This window comes from Sciurus carolinensis, chromosome 5 (assembly GCF_902686445.1).
Source record: "Sciurus carolinensis chromosome 5, mSciCar1.2, whole genome shotgun sequence".
Taxonomy (NCBI): Eukaryota; Metazoa; Chordata; class Mammalia; order Rodentia; family Sciuridae; genus Sciurus; species Sciurus carolinensis.
This window is the reverse complement of record NC_062217.1, coordinates 154,563,232-154,581,285: the sequence shown is the minus strand read 5'-3', so window position 1 is coordinate 154,581,285 and position 18,054 is coordinate 154,563,232.

Below are 18,054 nucleotides of genomic sequence, written 5' to 3'. Positions count from 1 at the left end.
AGTTGTCCTCAGTGACATGCATGGCCAAATTTCTGTCTGGAAGAATGCCCAGAAAAGATTCAATTCTTCCCTGTTGCTCTTCAGAGCTTCTCTTCTGGTTGAGATTTAATAGATGTCCCTGGGGAGTTTTGGAATCAAAACCTCTGGGCATCCAGAGAAGGAGGGTCAGCATAAGTTGATAAAATTTCTCTCTTTCACTCACTGCGTGTGTGTGTATGAAACAAGTAAAGCACAAAAGAATAATTAGTATGAGATGGAATTTCCCCATATAAATATTCAGACATTACTTCCAGGAAATACAAAAGGGAAGGTAGTATTTGTTTTTTATTTTTAATATGGAAGACAAATCAGAAAGCTATTTGGTCTGTCAAGTGTATCTTTCATAATTCCTAAATGCATTTACAAATGTGCCATAAATATAATTTCTTCCCTTTTGCCTCCTGAATTTATGCAAACATTACCCAAAGAGTGTAGGGACTATGGGACAGGAGGATGTGAAGCATTTTATATAAGTCAGGGGCAATGAGCTATAAAGAAGGAGAGTTAAAGGTTGTGCTGTGTGGTACTTGTCTATGTTTTCAGGAATAAGGGAATAAATGATTTAAAATATGCAAATATTTTAAGATGAGTATGTTCATCTAATAATGTGAAAATATTAGTCTGGAAAGATTAATACCCTCCTCCAAGTTCACATAAGAAGTAAAGTAGCAATATCAGAATTTCAACTCATGGATGTGGCCACTTCTCTTTCCATTCCCCGACCCTCCTTTCCAGTCCTCCTATGGGTCAGCCACAAATAAGAGATGATTCAAGAGAGGGAATCGCATGTTCATGCAGTTCTGTTCCAAATGTAGTTTCCAGAGTTTACACAAGGAAAACAGTATCATTCTTCTGAAGGCATACAGCGAATCCTATCTCAGCCTTGCTGCTGAGTTACACAAATAAAGACTTACTCTGTTTGACCTTACTTGACATGATATACTTGGTAGGTGGAGCATCTAAGCTCTCCCAAAGGAAAGGAATGATATTTGCCAACTTCAGTAAATAAGTGGAGTTGGAATGTTTTCCAAATACTGTCACTAAGTAATCTGAGACCTAGCAGCTTATACAGCTTATGTAAGCTCTCTATCAACTCACCTATTTATGTATATCTATATGATATATAAATATGTAAAATGCATATTATATAAGTAACATATATGTATATTAGATACATGTATAATATACATATTCAGATATGAATGTATATAATTCCATGCACAATTAGATATGGCTTAGCCTATTACAGATCTGATCCCTCCATGTAATTCTCATGCCCATGCATGAGGCTTCTCTTCAGTGACTTCATTGCAGGGCAAGATCTTCCTTCTGCACTTCTTCCCATAAAGTATCAATTTTCTTGCAAAACCTCAGAATGAGGCCTTGTGACTCTACTACAAATGAATATATTTGAAGAAGTGTTTTTTGCTTGTTTGGTTGGTTGGGCTTTTGTTTGTTTAACTCATGAGAACTCACCATATCACTGCAAATAGGAAAAACTTGTTTGGGGTGTTCTACCGATTATGAAACACCCTGGGACTTAAATGGGAAAGAATAGGAAAGGAAAAGGTGCTGAGGCAGGATGGACCCAACAGGAAGGCTGTTTCTTGAATTTAATCCAGTATCCAAAGTGGTGTAGAAAACTTAAATTGTGCCAGTCCTGAAACCAAAGGTAAGTTAGATCAATATTTCAATCAGAGATCATGCCAGGAGTCAAGCTGGTGGTCCAATTCTTAGTGATCCCTGTGAGTCGACAATAATGGGAATCTGTTATAAGACTTGGCAGAGACCTCGGGTGGAAAGGCATAAGGGCTGATCCTACAGGAAAGGGAATGGTGCAAATAAATCAGGGTATAAGGATTCAGGTGGGTTGCATCAGAATATAAGAGATTTGGAGTCTAAGCAAAAACTGAGGCAAAGGACAATGTTCACAGTTCAATCTTGTGGCAAAGACAAGAGAATAACTGGGATTCAGAAAACAAGAGCCCAGATCTGATCCCAGATATATCAGACCTACCATTGAAAGCACCTCAATTTCTGTCAGATTGAAGGAGGGAGCCAGGGACTCCTAACAGCACCTCCATCCTTGGCTGAAGGATGATCTGGAACACCATGGACTCCATTTTCTTCAAACCCTCTGGGGATCAATTATCTGCTGATCAATTTCAGAGCTTCAGAAAATGACATAAAGAAGCAGCCACATAACTAAAGTCACTGTCCATTTATTATCAGGTCCAATTGATTTTATCTGTATTTTCTTTCCCTCCACATTCTTCATACTATTCCTTTTCCCAACACTGACTTGGCTCCTAGCTCTCTGTAGTTTTAGGGAACAACAAATACAGTGGGTGAACGTGTAACCAACTCACCTTAAACTCCTTGGCAAACAAAATTTTCTAGGAAACCAGCAGGTTCGTTTGTTCTGTGCATCTGTGGATGTGAGTTCTCTGGTAGAATATGTACTTGGCAGTTTCTAGGAACAAAGAAAAAGCAATGCCAAGGTGGTTTATTAAGCATATTTACAGTGACCCACTCTGCATAATTTCAGAGTGGAACTGCCATGCCCTCTTGGGAAGAGGAGGCAGGAAGTAACTCAGCATGACTATAAATTTTCAGAGCTCAGAGCGTTATCTCTATTAGGAATCAAGCTTGACAAAATTGCTTTACTCAAATCCTGTAATTCTAGAGCTTGAAGGGAAATTAGAAACAATCCTCTAGGTACACCTTGAGCATTGATTATGTATCATGCATCATATTTAAGCATCAACTTGGTCAATCACTTCATTTGAAGAAGGTTTTGCTGTTTTTTCATGGACACATAACAAATGGATAATAGAGAAATGCCATGAAGCCAGGTTTAATACTCTTTACCATACCATACTGCTAGTCTTAGTTCTTTTCTCTGTGATGCTGTCCTCTATTTCTGTTTATGCAGATCACTGCCAAGAACGCTTGGAGTGAACAGAAAAGGGTGAGGAGAATAACAGCCACAAAGTTCATGGTCTGGGACACTGGGAACCTGTAATGGCCCTGAGGTTCACTTATACCTGATGATTCTCTTCCCCTGGGGATGTTAAGTAAGAATAAGCTCTAATTTATTCATTGGATAAATTCACATGGTTTAAATGAACATTATGTAATACTACTTGAGAAGCCCCATCATTAACCCAAGAACTCCAGGCAGAAACCAAAATTCTGCATGTGTTACAGCAGCTAATACATAGGACAAAAATACTATGATTTTTTTTCACTAAAATTAAAAATATTAACAGTTTTTGCATAAGAACACTGCTGTAGATTGAATGTTCCCCAAAAGTTAACTTATTGGAAACTATCCCCAAATGTATACATTAATGGAATTTGGAATTGGAATATTTGGAAGGTAATTACATTGAATGAGGTCATAAAAGTAGGCCCCTGATGACAGCATAAGTGGCTTTACCATGTTATGGTGAAGCAAGAAGTCCCTCTCAGAGGTTGGCACCATGCTTTTGGACTTCCCAACCTCCAGAATCATAAGCTCAATAAACCTTTTCTCTTTATAAATCACCTGGTCTTATATATTGTGTTATAGCAACATAAAATTGACTAAGATACACTAACTGAAGAGTAAAAGCATAAAGAAGAGCACATATGCACAGACAGAAGAAAGGTGGAGGATAAAGATTTAAAACCTAAAAACAAGAACAAGGGGGGAAAAAGGAAGAAAATTATTAAAGAGAAAATTTTCTAGGGAAGTGATACATAAAATACAGCAGATTTTTTTTTAATATCAGGGAAGTTGAGAGTAATAAAACAAAGCATCCTGACCACCTAGGGGTCAGGGCAGTGGGCATTTCAACAGGGCACTTCTGAAAGCAGCAACTTTGAAAGAACAACATCCAAAGTCAACAAGTCAACAGAAAAAAAAGACAGTAACACCCTGACCAACCCCAATAGTTATTCCAGTGTCTCATTAATAGAATACCAGATGATGTGAAGCCTGTTCTTACCTCTACCTGCATTCTAAAGGTGTGCATGTGTGTGCATGTGTGTGTCCTGCTATTTTTAAAAAAAATAATTTATGTCTGCATTTCCTTAAGGAAGATGGTTTGAAATGAGTTTGAAGGTAAAAGTCTCTGCAGTCACCACAAAAACATTAATATCTTTTACTTTAGGAACAAAAATAAGATGGAAATCACAGAGCATAGCATACAAAGAATAGAGAATCCTCCAGATTGGTTGAAATATCAACTGCAATAGAGAGAATTCTGTTATATAAAACTAAAAGAGATGGGTGGTGATATATTGTAGAGGACCTTGGATAACTGACTAAGATCGTAGGTCTTTATCAAGCAGAAAGTTCAATTTCAAGTCCTTGAGAAAATATTGGCATTGAGGAAGCATGCTCAGGCTCCATTTATGAAGTTTACTTTAAAGTAGGGTATAGGATGAGTGGTCTATTGCTGCATAAGACATTGCCCCCACATTTTGCAACCTAAAATCAACTTTGACTCATACACTTCCGAAGAGGTAAGAATTCAAGAGTGAGTCATGAGGTTGCAGTCAAGATGTTGGCTATGAATATAGCCCTATGAGAAGGTACCAGGATAGCTCAGTATTGTGTCTTTCACAGGAATCCTTAGCTTTTCACCACACGGGCCTCTATAGGTTGCTTAAACATCTTCAGGTGATTAGAGGCCAGCTTCTCCAAGAGCATTCCAAGAGAAAGTGGATAAGAAGGACATTTGGTCTTTTAATGACCTAGTTTCTGAAGCTACCCATTGTCACTTCTGCTCCAGTCTATTATTAAAACTGGATCCTAAGTTCAGTCCACACTCAAGGGACAGGGGTCAGTTATTGCAGTCCACCTATTGAAAGGAAAGATAGCAAAGAAATTAAGAACCTGAATTAAAACCAACACAGATGGCTTAGCATTGGAATATTCTAGGGATGTTCTGTCTTACATATGCATCCAATTCCAGCAGATATTTGGGATAGGAAAACAAATTATAAATCTAGTGCCATGGTCAAGGAGACCAAACAGGTAGACCTCACCTAAGGAGGTATGGTGACATAAAGGATGTTAGAGGTAACATGCATGAAATATATTATGAAGGTAGAGATTAGCAAGACATTAAGTAAATTAGGTGTTAAGAATTAGTCACAATTTTATTGTGTATAAATTATTTGTAATCATCAGATGTGGTTAGATTGGCACATGATGATGTCATAGACATAATGAAGAAGTCTGAGGATTTGTCGATGAGAGATAGAAAAACATTTTGTTTGTTTTAGGAAGGATTGAGCTTGTGATGTCATGTGCAAGCACCTACCAGGCTGTTGAAATACTAACCAAGAACTGAATTGTGAGTCTGGAAAGCAAGAATTGAGCAACAGTGCAAACCAGGCAATGAATGAATGCCCAAAGGAGAAAGAATGAAGGTTTTGTTCAGAGTCTTGAGAAATGGCTACATTTCAGGGAAGGAAAAAGATGAAGGAGACAGTTAAGAGTTGTAAAGGGACCAAGGAGTAATAGTAACGTAGAAAATCAGGGTCAAATTACAGAGTCAATGCTATGAGAAGTCAAGAAGGGTGTGGACTATGTGGGAAGAGTGTAATTGGGAAATCATGCTGTCTGGGTGACAAGAAGTGGACAGGGAGTGAGGGAAACCACATGGTTTGGAGTTGAGCAGGGAGTAGATAAATGGTGTGCTGCAAAGAGTTAACAACCAGCTTTCCATGTGGCTAGGTGGGGGTGGGGGTGAGTGGAGACTGTAATACCTTGATGTAAGTACTTCCACCATGGCCAATTTTAGGGTACCAAAATTTAATAACTGCCACATAACATTCTAAACACACACACACACACACACACACACACACACACACACAAAATTCTAAAATCATATGTACATATATAATGTAAGGCTCTGTTTTGGAACCTTGGGAAATAAACATTAATTTACACCTATGCTTTCTGTGTAAGTGTGGAAACTTCTAGGTACCCTCATCATATCCAGAGGACAGGGGGAAATATTTTTCTGTTTTCTGTTTTTTCTGCTTCACTGCCGTGGTGAGTTCACATGACTACCTGGAGTTCACTTTTCCCTTAGTTTCCCTCCCTCTTCCTTTCCATCATCCTTCCCCTAAGGAAAGACTTCACCTCACACACATTTTTCCAGTATGAATCTTTTCTATTGAACTCTCACCTTCGTCATGGATGGAATACCTCAAAAATAAGCAAGACTCTTACTTGTCAATATTTACCATGTCTCAGCAGAATTTTGATATGTCTTGATTAAATCCTTCTTCTACATGAGGGACCAAAACCAGAATGCAAAAACAAATGTGGAAGAGAATCAAACTTTCCACATTTATAATAGATAGAGTGAAATTTTAGAGTTAAAAAAATGAGTAACCAGTTCCTCACCCTGTTGGAACACTGGCCTATCTCCTTATCATTTTGATTTTGGGTGCTGAGCTACCATCTCCCACAAAAACAATGAAGATAATTGTTCCTATAAAGATGTTCAAAGACAAGACTCTCTTTACCTGTAAGTCTTTTCTGTGCCAGAGTATAATGTGCTTACTTGGGAGTTTTGAAGAAATTCAGTGCCAACATTTATTCATGATGTATGTTCTTCGAAGCCTAAAATTACCAGACTTGAAAGCTGTGTGATTTTTAAAGCAAATTGATCAAGACCACAACTGTTAATAAAATGCATGACTACAGACAGTATATTAACTATGATCTCTAAGGAAATACACTCGGGAATCATACACTGATATTTTTGCATTTCAGCTTAGAATCTTCATTTTTCTAAAAATGAAACTTTATTGTGATTATTAACCTGCAGAAATTCTAATTATCCTTCAAATGCTTGAAAGTTCGTAATGGAGAAGTGCTAGAAAAATCCCACTGCTAATTAAATCCAACTGAATATTTCCTTTACCTGATGATATAGAAGTGTTTCTTATTTGTCAAATCCCTATCAGCCAAATAACCACTTAACTAATCTCAAATTGAATATCTTATTTAAGATTTTGAATTATCCTTTCTCTCCAGGGAGCTGCTGTTGAATATTGTAATAGCATCATCTGGGGAAATATTTCTTAACTCTTCTGACTGGAGGAACAGAAGAAAAAAAAATGCTTCTTTATTTTACTAAGGAGATTGAAATCTGGAAGAATGAACAAGCTGGCATTTTTAAGCAAAAGAGCATTAGTAGAAGGTAGAAGTAGATTCCTCCCTGCCTACAAATCCTCGTCCAGAGCTCGCAAAATAGAAGAGTCAGATCCTTTCCTTCATAGACTAATTTGATTCATCTTGCTGAGAATTCAAAATCATGGTGCTCGTAATCATAGCTCTAAATCAGCAAATAAAGACCTGGAGATGCTATAGACCATGGAAGGGACACAGCTCCCTGGATATTAGCATGTGTGTTAGGGAAAACAGAATTACATCTGGCTCCTTTGTTTGTGAATTTTTTGACCTTGGACAATTCACTTAAGTGCATGGAATATAGTTCAGATAGCCTCTGGAACATGTCTGAAATCAGGGCTACATTTTTACCATTTAGGCCTATTTTAATTGAAGGAATAGCAATGAAGAGACACTGCAAAGTTAATTCATGTTATTTCTGTTTGCCATTTCACTCAAGTGAAATTCCGACATCCTCTCCCTGGTCTGTGATTGGACTCCCAATTCCTGCTTTGACCTCAGCTCCTGCTCCTACCTCCTGTATCCTCCCTGTGCCATACATACTAGCGTCCTCCTTGTTTCTTAGAGAAACACACTTCTAAACCAGGCCTCTGTCACCACCAGTGTCTCTTCTTTGCATGTTCTCCTAGTTTTCCACAGGTAAGACCCTTCTATTTCAGCAAAGTCCTTTGAACTTACAACACTTTGTAGCTGCTAGCATTTCTTATCCTCTTGTTAAGAGATCATTTACTTAAAATTCCAGAGTCTCAAATAAACATCCATCATGTTTTATTTTATTGTCAACCTGAAGAATATTTTTAGATGTAATTGACACTGAATCAGTGAACTTGAAGTTAGTGCACAGTCCTCCATAATGTGGGCAGGCATAATTCCATCAGTTCAGTCTAAAAAGAAGAAAAATAGAATTGTCAGAAAGAAAAAGCAGGAAGGAGTTCTCAGCAGACTGCCTTCAGACAGGAATTGCACCATTAGGTCTCCTAGGACTCCAACTACTGGCTCAGACTGCAGATTTTGAACTCTACGATCTCCATCCAAGTGTCAACTGATTCCACATAATAAGTCCAACTGGCTCTGTTTCATTGGAAAATCTGTGTGAATACAACATCAAATTAACAAGTGCCAAATATTTTATTTAACTCATTAATTAATGAGTGAACTAATAAGATACAAGGACCCATTGTAATGAAAAGTATACTTACAGTTTCCATGGGCTAGGAATCTGGATATGGTTTAATTGAATCCTCTGCTTAGTCTCTCATCAGGCTGTAATCAAAGTAATGGCCAGGGTTAGGTTGAGACTGCGGAAGAATTCACCCCTCAGTACAGATTGTTGGCAGAATTCTCTTTCTTCAAGTGTAGAACTAAGGACCTTGGCTTCTTACTGGCAGTCAGCTAGAGACTGTCCTCAGTTCCTACCAGTCATCTGCAGTTCCTGTCGATTGGCTACAGTTCCTTGCCCTGTGGGTTTTGATAATATGGCCACTTCATCAAGTTCGCAAAGAAAGCCTCTGAAGCAAGGCAGAGACACATGTAACATTAAGTAATCATGACATACTATAAATCTCTTATTTTCTATTGGCAAGAAGCAAGTCACAGATCTCGATAACATTCAAAGGAAGGAAATTATATGCAAGCATGTATGCAGAGGTGTGAACAATTGGTTGTATTTTAGAGTCTGTCTACTACATAGCCAATGTCAATCAAAGACTCAAACACCTATAGAACCATCTAATTCCTAGAGGGTCCACTAGGTCACACTGCCATTTAGAAGACAGTGTTCTCAATTTTCTATGAAACTTGACATAGTCTTATTATATGTTAAACAAGCATGCTCTTTAGTATTTTAATTATGAGTTAGAATCTGCACAAAAAAATGCTTTTAAGTAACTTATTTCATTTTCATGAAAAATTGGCTGCAGAGCTTCTGAGGAAGGAGAAGGAAGGTTGAACAGGGCAGCGAAGCTATTCTGTGAGACTGTAATTGTGGATTTATAACATTACACATTTTTAAAAACCCATTGAACTTTATGGCAGAACGTGTGAAACGATGTGTGCAAATTTTAAAATAATTCATTTAGGAGTTTAAGAGAGTCCTAGGATGGAATGCAAATGGAAGGAGAGTTCAATTTACTCTCAGGTAAATTAGTATCTGTTTTACTAATGAGAACATAGGTGGGGCGGGGAGGAAAGGAAAATCACCACTGGCCTAGCAAATCAAAGGTCCTTCACATGTTAACACTTGGATCAGCAAAACAATCATCTCAGATGGTCCTTATCAATCCTTATTTTATAAATCAGGAGTTCGAAGATGAAGGAAACTACATCCATCTTGCAAGTCTCCACGTCAATCTATGAACAGAGCTGGGATTTGAACTAGATAACATCTGGTTCCATCTCTGTGACAAGCTACCTGATAAAATTAACCTAAAGGAGGACAGGTTTATTTTGAATCAGAGTTTCAGTGATTTCAGTTTATGATCAGCAGGCTCCACTGTTTTTAGGGCTGTGTCAAGGTAGAAATACCTTGGCAGAGGAGGGTGATGGAGGAAAGATTGTAAGCTTATGGCAGTCATACAGCAAAAGGGGACAGAGTTTGATACAACCTCACAGGTACATTCTCAATGACACACTCCCTCCAACTAGGGTTCTACTTCCTACAATTTAAACCACCTCCCAAAAATCCATTCTGTCATGAATATCTCAGTGGATTAATCCACTGATGAGGTCAGAATCATCATGATCCAATCAAGCCCCTCCTCTGATCTTTGCTATACTGGGAACCAAGTCTTCAGCACAGGAGCCTTTGCAGTGATATTCCAGGTTCAAACCAAAACATCCCATGTCCCTAACTCTTGACTGGCAATCAATGTCTTTCTTGTATTCAGATAAAATATATTTTCTCAAATACTTGGCAGACATTTTGTCAACTTTTATAAAATAAGTGATTCATTGGTAACTAAAGTTTGAGAGCTACTTGTGTTTTCTCCTAAAGAAATCTTACCTTCTATCTTAATCGTTCAAATGGTTTCTCTCCATCAAATCAGTAAAAGGGAGCAGCAGAGAAATGGAAATGCATTTGCTGGCTCTGAAAATAAGTAGTAAGAAGAAAGGTCAAGTTTGAGGGCAAAAGAAAAGAGGCAGGGCTGCTGACGGGATCAACTTGGGAAAGGGCAAAGATTGATTACTTTGTGGCGAGTTGTCAGGGGATGAGCCAAGATCCACATCAATCAAGTACCTGTCAGTGCCCAGGACTGAGCCAGGTAAGGGTCCAGGGTGGCACAGGCTCTTTCCTACTGTGTTGGCAACCATGGGGTTGACACTGGTGGAGGAGCCATCCTTTCCGAGTGGACTGTCCATTTTCCTATCTGCCCTCCAGTCACTAATACTTAAATGGAAAGGAAAGAGTATGTGATTTTCTTAAGCCCCTGATACATAGAATTTTGTTACCAGAGCAAAGAGAATAAAATGTGTGGTTTCTATTAATAATGGCTCTGCCAGTCTTTTATCAGCAGAGAAAAATAAGCATGGCATTCCAAACAGACGTGAAAAGATGTTCCCTATCTGGAGCATCAACATTGGAATCCTTAAGCTAGGTAAGATGTATGAAAAGGTTACAGAGATACTTCTCTTGCTCATTTGTTTTCAGAATTTCCTTGGTTTTCAACAGCCTGTGAGAGAGAGAAGGGGGAAGAACATTTTGGAGGAACTGAGCATAATTTTGGTTGTTGTTTTCTTTTGTTTGTTTTATCAATCTATCATTTAGGGAGATTTTCTTTCCCTATGAAAACAGTCTTCACTCACCTTTCCATTTCTCCATAGTATAAGACTGGTATTTCTTAGAATTTACTCCATGTGACATTTTAAATGCTTAATATGTATTGGATTATTTCATTCACACAATTACCCAGTGAAGCCAGTTATGAATCTGTTTTTCATATGAGAAAGGCAAGTTACAGGGAGGTGACATCTCTACTCAATATCCTACAGCTAATAAGTGGTGATTCAAACCACAGTTGTTTGAAATTAAACACTCTCACAGCACTGAACTAAGATAGAACAAGACATGTTTCCACACCCATTCCCACTCCCAGAGATGTTGATTAAGTCACTTTATTATCTAAAACAATTGTCACATCATTTGTCCTACATAGAATATGGGAATAAAACCTATTGGAGTCATAGGGAAACTCATGTGTGGGCTAAACAATCTAATTGATTATGGCCTTCTTTCCTTTGAATCTTAAAATATCAACCTATCACTTACAATTTATTCCCAGATGTGCAAGAAAACAGATTATACTAATCTTAACCATTTAAAGCTCTTAATGGAAACATTCACAACATTTAAAGAGTGCATATTCATTTTCATTAGTCAACTTTTCATTTCAGTGACCAAAATACCTGACAAGAACAACTTAGGGTAGGAAAGATTTATTTTGTCTCATGCTTTCAGATAATTCAGTCCTTGGCTGGCCGACTCCAAGGAAGAAACATCATAGAGGAGGTCATGACAGAGAAAATCTGCATGGCAGCCAGGAAGGTGAAAGAGAGAGAGGGTGGGGGAGAGGGAGGAGAGGTTCAGGGACAGATAGAGTGCTTAAGACCATGCCTCCAGTAACCCAGTGACCTACTTCCTATATCCCCACCTCGTCTTCCTATAGTTACAGCCTATTCACCTATCAGTGGATTAATCCAGCAAATGGGTTAATCCACTGATGAAGTCATTGCCCTAATCATTGCCTAAAATTCCACCTCTGAACCTTGCTGCACTGGGGATTATGCTTTTAACACAAGAGATTTTGAGGGGACATTGTAGATCTATACCATAATATCATGCTAAGATTTCCCGAATCCATGACATAGAAGACAGTCAAGGAGGGTTTTTGGCAGAAAGAGAGTACATAGAAGGCAGGGGCTCTAGCCCAGTGATAGAAGCACTTGCCTTACATGTGTGGGGCCCTGGGTTTGAGTCTCAGCACCGCATAAAAATATTAATGAAGATATTGTGTCCATCTACAACTAAAAATGTTTTTAAAAATGAGAGTATGTAAAGTTACAGAGATGTCTAAAGAATTGTATGTGTGAATGTGTTTTGGGTTGAGCATTGGTTTTAATACAAGAGAAGAACTTAATCTTTTAAAAAACCCACACTCAGAATTTAATTTACATGAGAAAGTAAATAATGCACCCTCAGGGAATTTACAAATCAGGTGGGGACATGAGATGTAGACTTACAGCCTGAGAGGCATGATGCATGGAATTATTTTACTTGGTATAATCTTGTTTTATATTTTTTTCTGTTGTAAGTTAAAGAGTACCAATTCAAACCTACTTAGGCACAAAGAGGATATATTGGCACATCCACATCCAGGCGTTCAAAAAGTGCCAACTGGAAACTGACTCTATCGATTGTCTAGAGTGGTTTCTAGAAACTCTTCTTCTTTCAGTTCAGTAACTACTGAAAGATTGTATGTTTCTTAGTAATTACAGAATATGTGAGTCTAGTAAGTCAGGCTTAGATTGTGTATAATCCCTAAATCCAACTCTGAGGCCCAGAGGAAGAAATTACCTGAATTATAGGGCCCAGACATGTGTAAGGGTGGGTTGGTACTACCCCTAACATATGGCCCAGGACTGGTAATTCCCTCAAATGAAAATCAGACACTCTGAAAGACTTGAGGGAGAAAGGATTCTGTATGAGTAAAATCAACAGCATCCTCTCACATAGCTATGGAACCATGGTGTTCATATGTGGTCATATTCAGTGGCATTTTGGCTTGGGAGAGCAACATCAGCCTCACAAGGTATGACTCACTTTATGGACAACATGGAAACATACTTTGGTTGAATCTAGTGTATAGCTTCTTCTAGAACCAATTGACTGACTTCCAGCCCAGTACATTACCTTTTTAATTTACACTAGTTCTTGGTCAGTATCCAAGTACAAGTCAAGGTGTTGATTTTAAACCAATGTAAAAATATCCGAATCCATGGCCACTATTGTGGCAAAAAAAAGAGTTTCTGTGTTTGGGTCTGCAGACCCAGCTGTCTCAGTCTGATGGCTAAGTTATACTATCATTTCTGGAACCCTGCCATGTCTTCACTCCCCAACCTGTCCCTGGCCATCTTTCCCTCAGCAGAGTTCTGGAAAAAAATTAGATTCAAGACATATTTATTGGTAGAAAGGTCCAGCAATTGTATCAACAGAATGAAAACTTCCTCATAATTCTTAAATAAGACCTACATTTTTGCTCACTATTTCACTATCTTTATTAATATATCCATGGTATGTTTTCATATTTCAATAAGAAAACATACAACTTGAATGGAAGTGGACAGTACAGTATTATACATATTCACATCATTGTACAAGTTCCAAGACTCTTTATCTTGCAAAAATCAAACACTTATCTTCATTGAACAACTTCCCTTTCCCTCTTCCCTATCCTGAAAATCTACTCTGTTTCTAAGAGTTGGACAACTTTAGATTCCTCATACAAGTGCAATCAGATAGTATTTATCTTTTAGTGATTGCATTTCACTTAGCAATTATTTCCTAAACTTTCACCCATAAGAAAACTGAATATTTCATTGTATCTATAGATCGTATTTTATTTCTCCACTCATTTATATTTAGATTGCTTCCACCTCTAACCATTAGTAATGATGCTGCAACAAATATGGATGTATTAGTGAGCTTGTGCAGATATAACAGAACACCATGATCAAGTGGCTGAAACAATTTTCTCACAGTTCAAGGTGTTGGAATCCAGGATCAGGGTATTAGTACCACTATGTACTGACAATGCTCTCTTTCCCCTTTGGATGGCTTTCTCCTTGGATATCCTCACATGCAGAGAGAGGGAGAGTAAGGTACATGCACACAACACACAACACACACACACACAGAATAAGAGAGTGAGATAGGGTGTGAGAGACAAATCTGTTATTTTCCTATAAGAACACTAATTCCATCATGGGAGTTTCACCTATGACCTCATCAAAACTTAATTACCTCCTAAAGACCCTATAATATACAAATAATATCACATTGAGGACTAGGGTTTCAAAATGTGAAACGGGTATATAGGTATCTTGTTGAGATCTTGTTTTCAATTCTTTTGTGTATAGAACCAAAAGTAAGATTGCTAGATTACACAATTCTGGTTTTTTAATTTCTATTGAGAAACCTCCATAAAGTTTTCCACAGAAGCTGCACCATTTTGCATTCCCACCAAAGCACTCAAGTGTGGAATTATAATCTCAATTTTTCCACATCCTCATGGACACTTATTTCCTGTATTTTTGATAGATGTCATCCTAATGAATGGATGTTTTTATTTGTATTTACCTCCTGATTGTAGATGTTCTGAAGATTTTTAGATTATTATTGGGAGGATAGTATCTTCCTTGCTCTTTCCCTCTCTTCCTCTTGTGTGTGTGCGTGTGTATGTACTTGTTTTTGGGTATGTGGTGATGGAACTTGAACCTGGAGCCTCACGCAAGACAAGCATGTGCCTCACCACTGAGCCACACACAATTTTTATTTTGCTCCACCTCATTTTTTATTTTGGAATTACATTTTTTTTTATTTTTAATTTTTAAAATTTTTTACAGACTGCATTTTGATTCATTATACACAAATGGAGTACAACTTTTCTATGGTTGCACATGATGTAGATTCACACCATTTGTGTAATCATATATTTACATAGGGTAATGATGTCTGTTTCAGTCCACCATCTTTCCTACCCCACCCCTCCCCACTCTCATTTCCCTCAACATAATCCAAAGTTCTTCCATTCTACTTTTACCCCCACTCCCACGCCCATTATATATCATCATCCACTTATCAGAGAAAACATTTGACCTTTGGTTTTTTGGGATTGGCTTATTTCACTTAGTATGATATTCTCCAATTCCATATTTTTATTGCAAATATCATAATTTTATTCTTCTTTATGGCTGAATAATATTCCATTGTGTATATATACTACAGTTTCTTTATCCATTCATCTCTTGAGTGGCATCTAGGTTGGTTCCACAATTTAGCTATTGTTAATTGAGCTGTTATAAGCATTGATGTGGCTGCATCCCTGTAGTATGCTGATTTTAAGTCCTTTGAGTATAAACCAAGGAGTGCGACAGTGGGTAGTGGGATAAAAGGTGGATCCATTCCAAATTTTCTGAGGAATCTCCATACTGCTTTGCAAAGTGGCTGCACCAATTTGCAACACCACCGCAATGTACAAATATTCCTTTTTCCCCACATTCACATCAACACCTATTATTGTTTGTGTTCTTAATAATAGCCATCCTAATTGGTGTGAAGTGAAATCTTAGGGTGGTTTTAATTTGCATTTCTCTGATTACTAGAGATGTTGAACACTTCTGCATATGTTTGTTAATCGTCTGTATATCTTCTTCTGTAAAGTGTCTGTGCCCAGTTCCTTAGGCCATTTATTGATTGGTTTCTTTGTATTTTTAGTGTAAAGTTTTGTGAGTTCTTTATAAATTTTGAAGATCAGTGCTCTATTTGAAATATGTGTGGAAAAGATTTTCTCCCCACTGTAGGCTCTCTTTTCACATTATTGATTATTTCCTTGACTGAGAAAAAGGTTTTTAGTTTTAATCCATCCCATTTATTGATCCTTGCTTTCATTTCTTGTGCTTTAGGAGTCTTGTTAAGGAAGTCTTGTATTAAGTCAACATGATTCAGGCCTACTTTTTCTTCTATTTGGTGCAGGGTCTCTGGTCTAATTCTTAGGTCCGTGGCCAATTTTGAGTTGAGTTTTGTGCAGGGTGAGGGATAGAGGTTTAATTTCATTTTACTGCATATGAATTTCTAGTTTCCCCAGTACCCTTTGTTGAAGACATTATCTTTTCTTCTTGTATGTTTTTGGCACCTTTCTCTAGTACGAGGCAACTGTATTTATGTGGTTTTCTCCGTGTCTTCTATTCTGTGCCATTGGTCTATCTGTCTATTTTGGTGCCAATACTAAGCCATTTTTGTCACTATTGCTCTTAGTATAGTTCAAGATCTGGTATTGTGATACCTCCTGCTTCACTCTTCCTGCTCAGGATCACAGTGGCTATTTGAGGTCTTTTACTCTTCCGATGAATTTCATGTTTGCTTTCTCTATTTCTATGAGGTACATCATTGGAATTTTAATTGGAATTGCACTGAATCTGCATAGTGCCTTTGGTAGTATGGCGATTTTGACAATATTAATTCTGCCTATACAAGAACATAGGAGATCTTTCCATCTTTGAAGGTTTTCATGCTTTCTTTAGTGTTCTGTAATTTTCATTGTAGAGCTCTTTCACCTCTTTTGTTAGATTGATTCCCAAGTATTTTAGTTATTTTGAGGTTATTGTGAATGGAGTGGTTTCCTAATTTCTCTTTCAGAGGATTCATCATTTTTGAATAGAAATGCATTAAATTTATGCATGTTGATATTATATCCTGCTACTTTACTGAATCCATTTATTAGTTCTAGAAGGTTTCTGGTGGAGATTGTGGATCCTCTAAATGTAGAATCATGTCATCAACAAATAGTGACAGCTTGAGTTCTTCTTTTCCTATTCATATCCATTTAATTTCTTTGCTCTGCTCTGTCTGATTACTCTGGCTAGTGTTTTAAGGATGATGTTGAATAGAAGTGGTGAAAAAGGGCATCCCTGGCTTGTTCCAGTTTTTAGGGGGAATACTTTCAGGTTTTTTTTTCCATTTAGAATGATGTTGGTCATGGGCTTAGCATAGATACCCTTTATAATTTTGAGGTAGGTTCCTACTATCCCTATTGTTTTGAGCAGGAAGTGGTGCTGTATTTTATCAAATGCTTTCTCAGCATCTGTTGAAATAATCAGATGGTTCTTAACTTTAGCCTGTTGATGTGGTGAATTTTGTTTTTGATTTCCAGATTTTGGAACCAATCCTGCATCCCTGGGATAAACCCCACTTGATCATGGTGCACTATCTTTTGAATATTTTTTTGTATGCAGTTTGCTAGAATTTTGTTAAGGATTTTTATGTCTATGTTTGTCTGAGATATTGGTCTAGTTTTCTTTCCTAGTTGCATCTTTGCTTTTGGTATCAGAGTGATACTAATTTCATTGAATGAGTTTGGAAAGGTTCCCTCCTTTTCTATTTCATGGGCTACTTTGAGGAGTATTGGTTTTAGTTCTTTGAAGGTCTTATAGAACTCGACTGAGAATCCATATGATCCAGGCTTTTCTTGGTTGGTAGGTTTTTGATGGCCCCTTCTTTTAAGTACTTGAAATTGATCTGTTGAAACTGTGTATGTCCTCCTGATTTAGATTGGGAGGATCATATGTCTCTAAAAATTTGTCAATGTCTTTGATATATTCTATTTTGTTGGAGTATAGATTTTCAAAGTAGCTTCTAATTATTCTATGTATTTCAATGGTGTCTGTCATGATATTTCCTTTTTAATCATGAATTCTAGTAATTTGAGTTTTTTCTCTCCTTCTCTTCATTAGTGTGGCTAAGGGTTTTTATCAATTTTGTTTACTTTTTCAAAGAACCAACTTTGTTTTGTCAGTTTTTTAATTGTTTCTTTTGTTTCAATCTCATTGATTTCAACTCTGATTTTAATTATTTCTGTCTTCTACTACATTTGGTGTCGATCTGGTCTTCTTTTTCTAGAACTTTGAGATGTGATTGTAGATCATTTAGTTGTTGACATTTTATTCTTTTAATGTATGAGCTCAATGCAATGAACTTTCCTCTTAGTATTGCTTTCATAGTGACCCAGAGATTTCGATATGTTGTATCATTCTTCTCATTT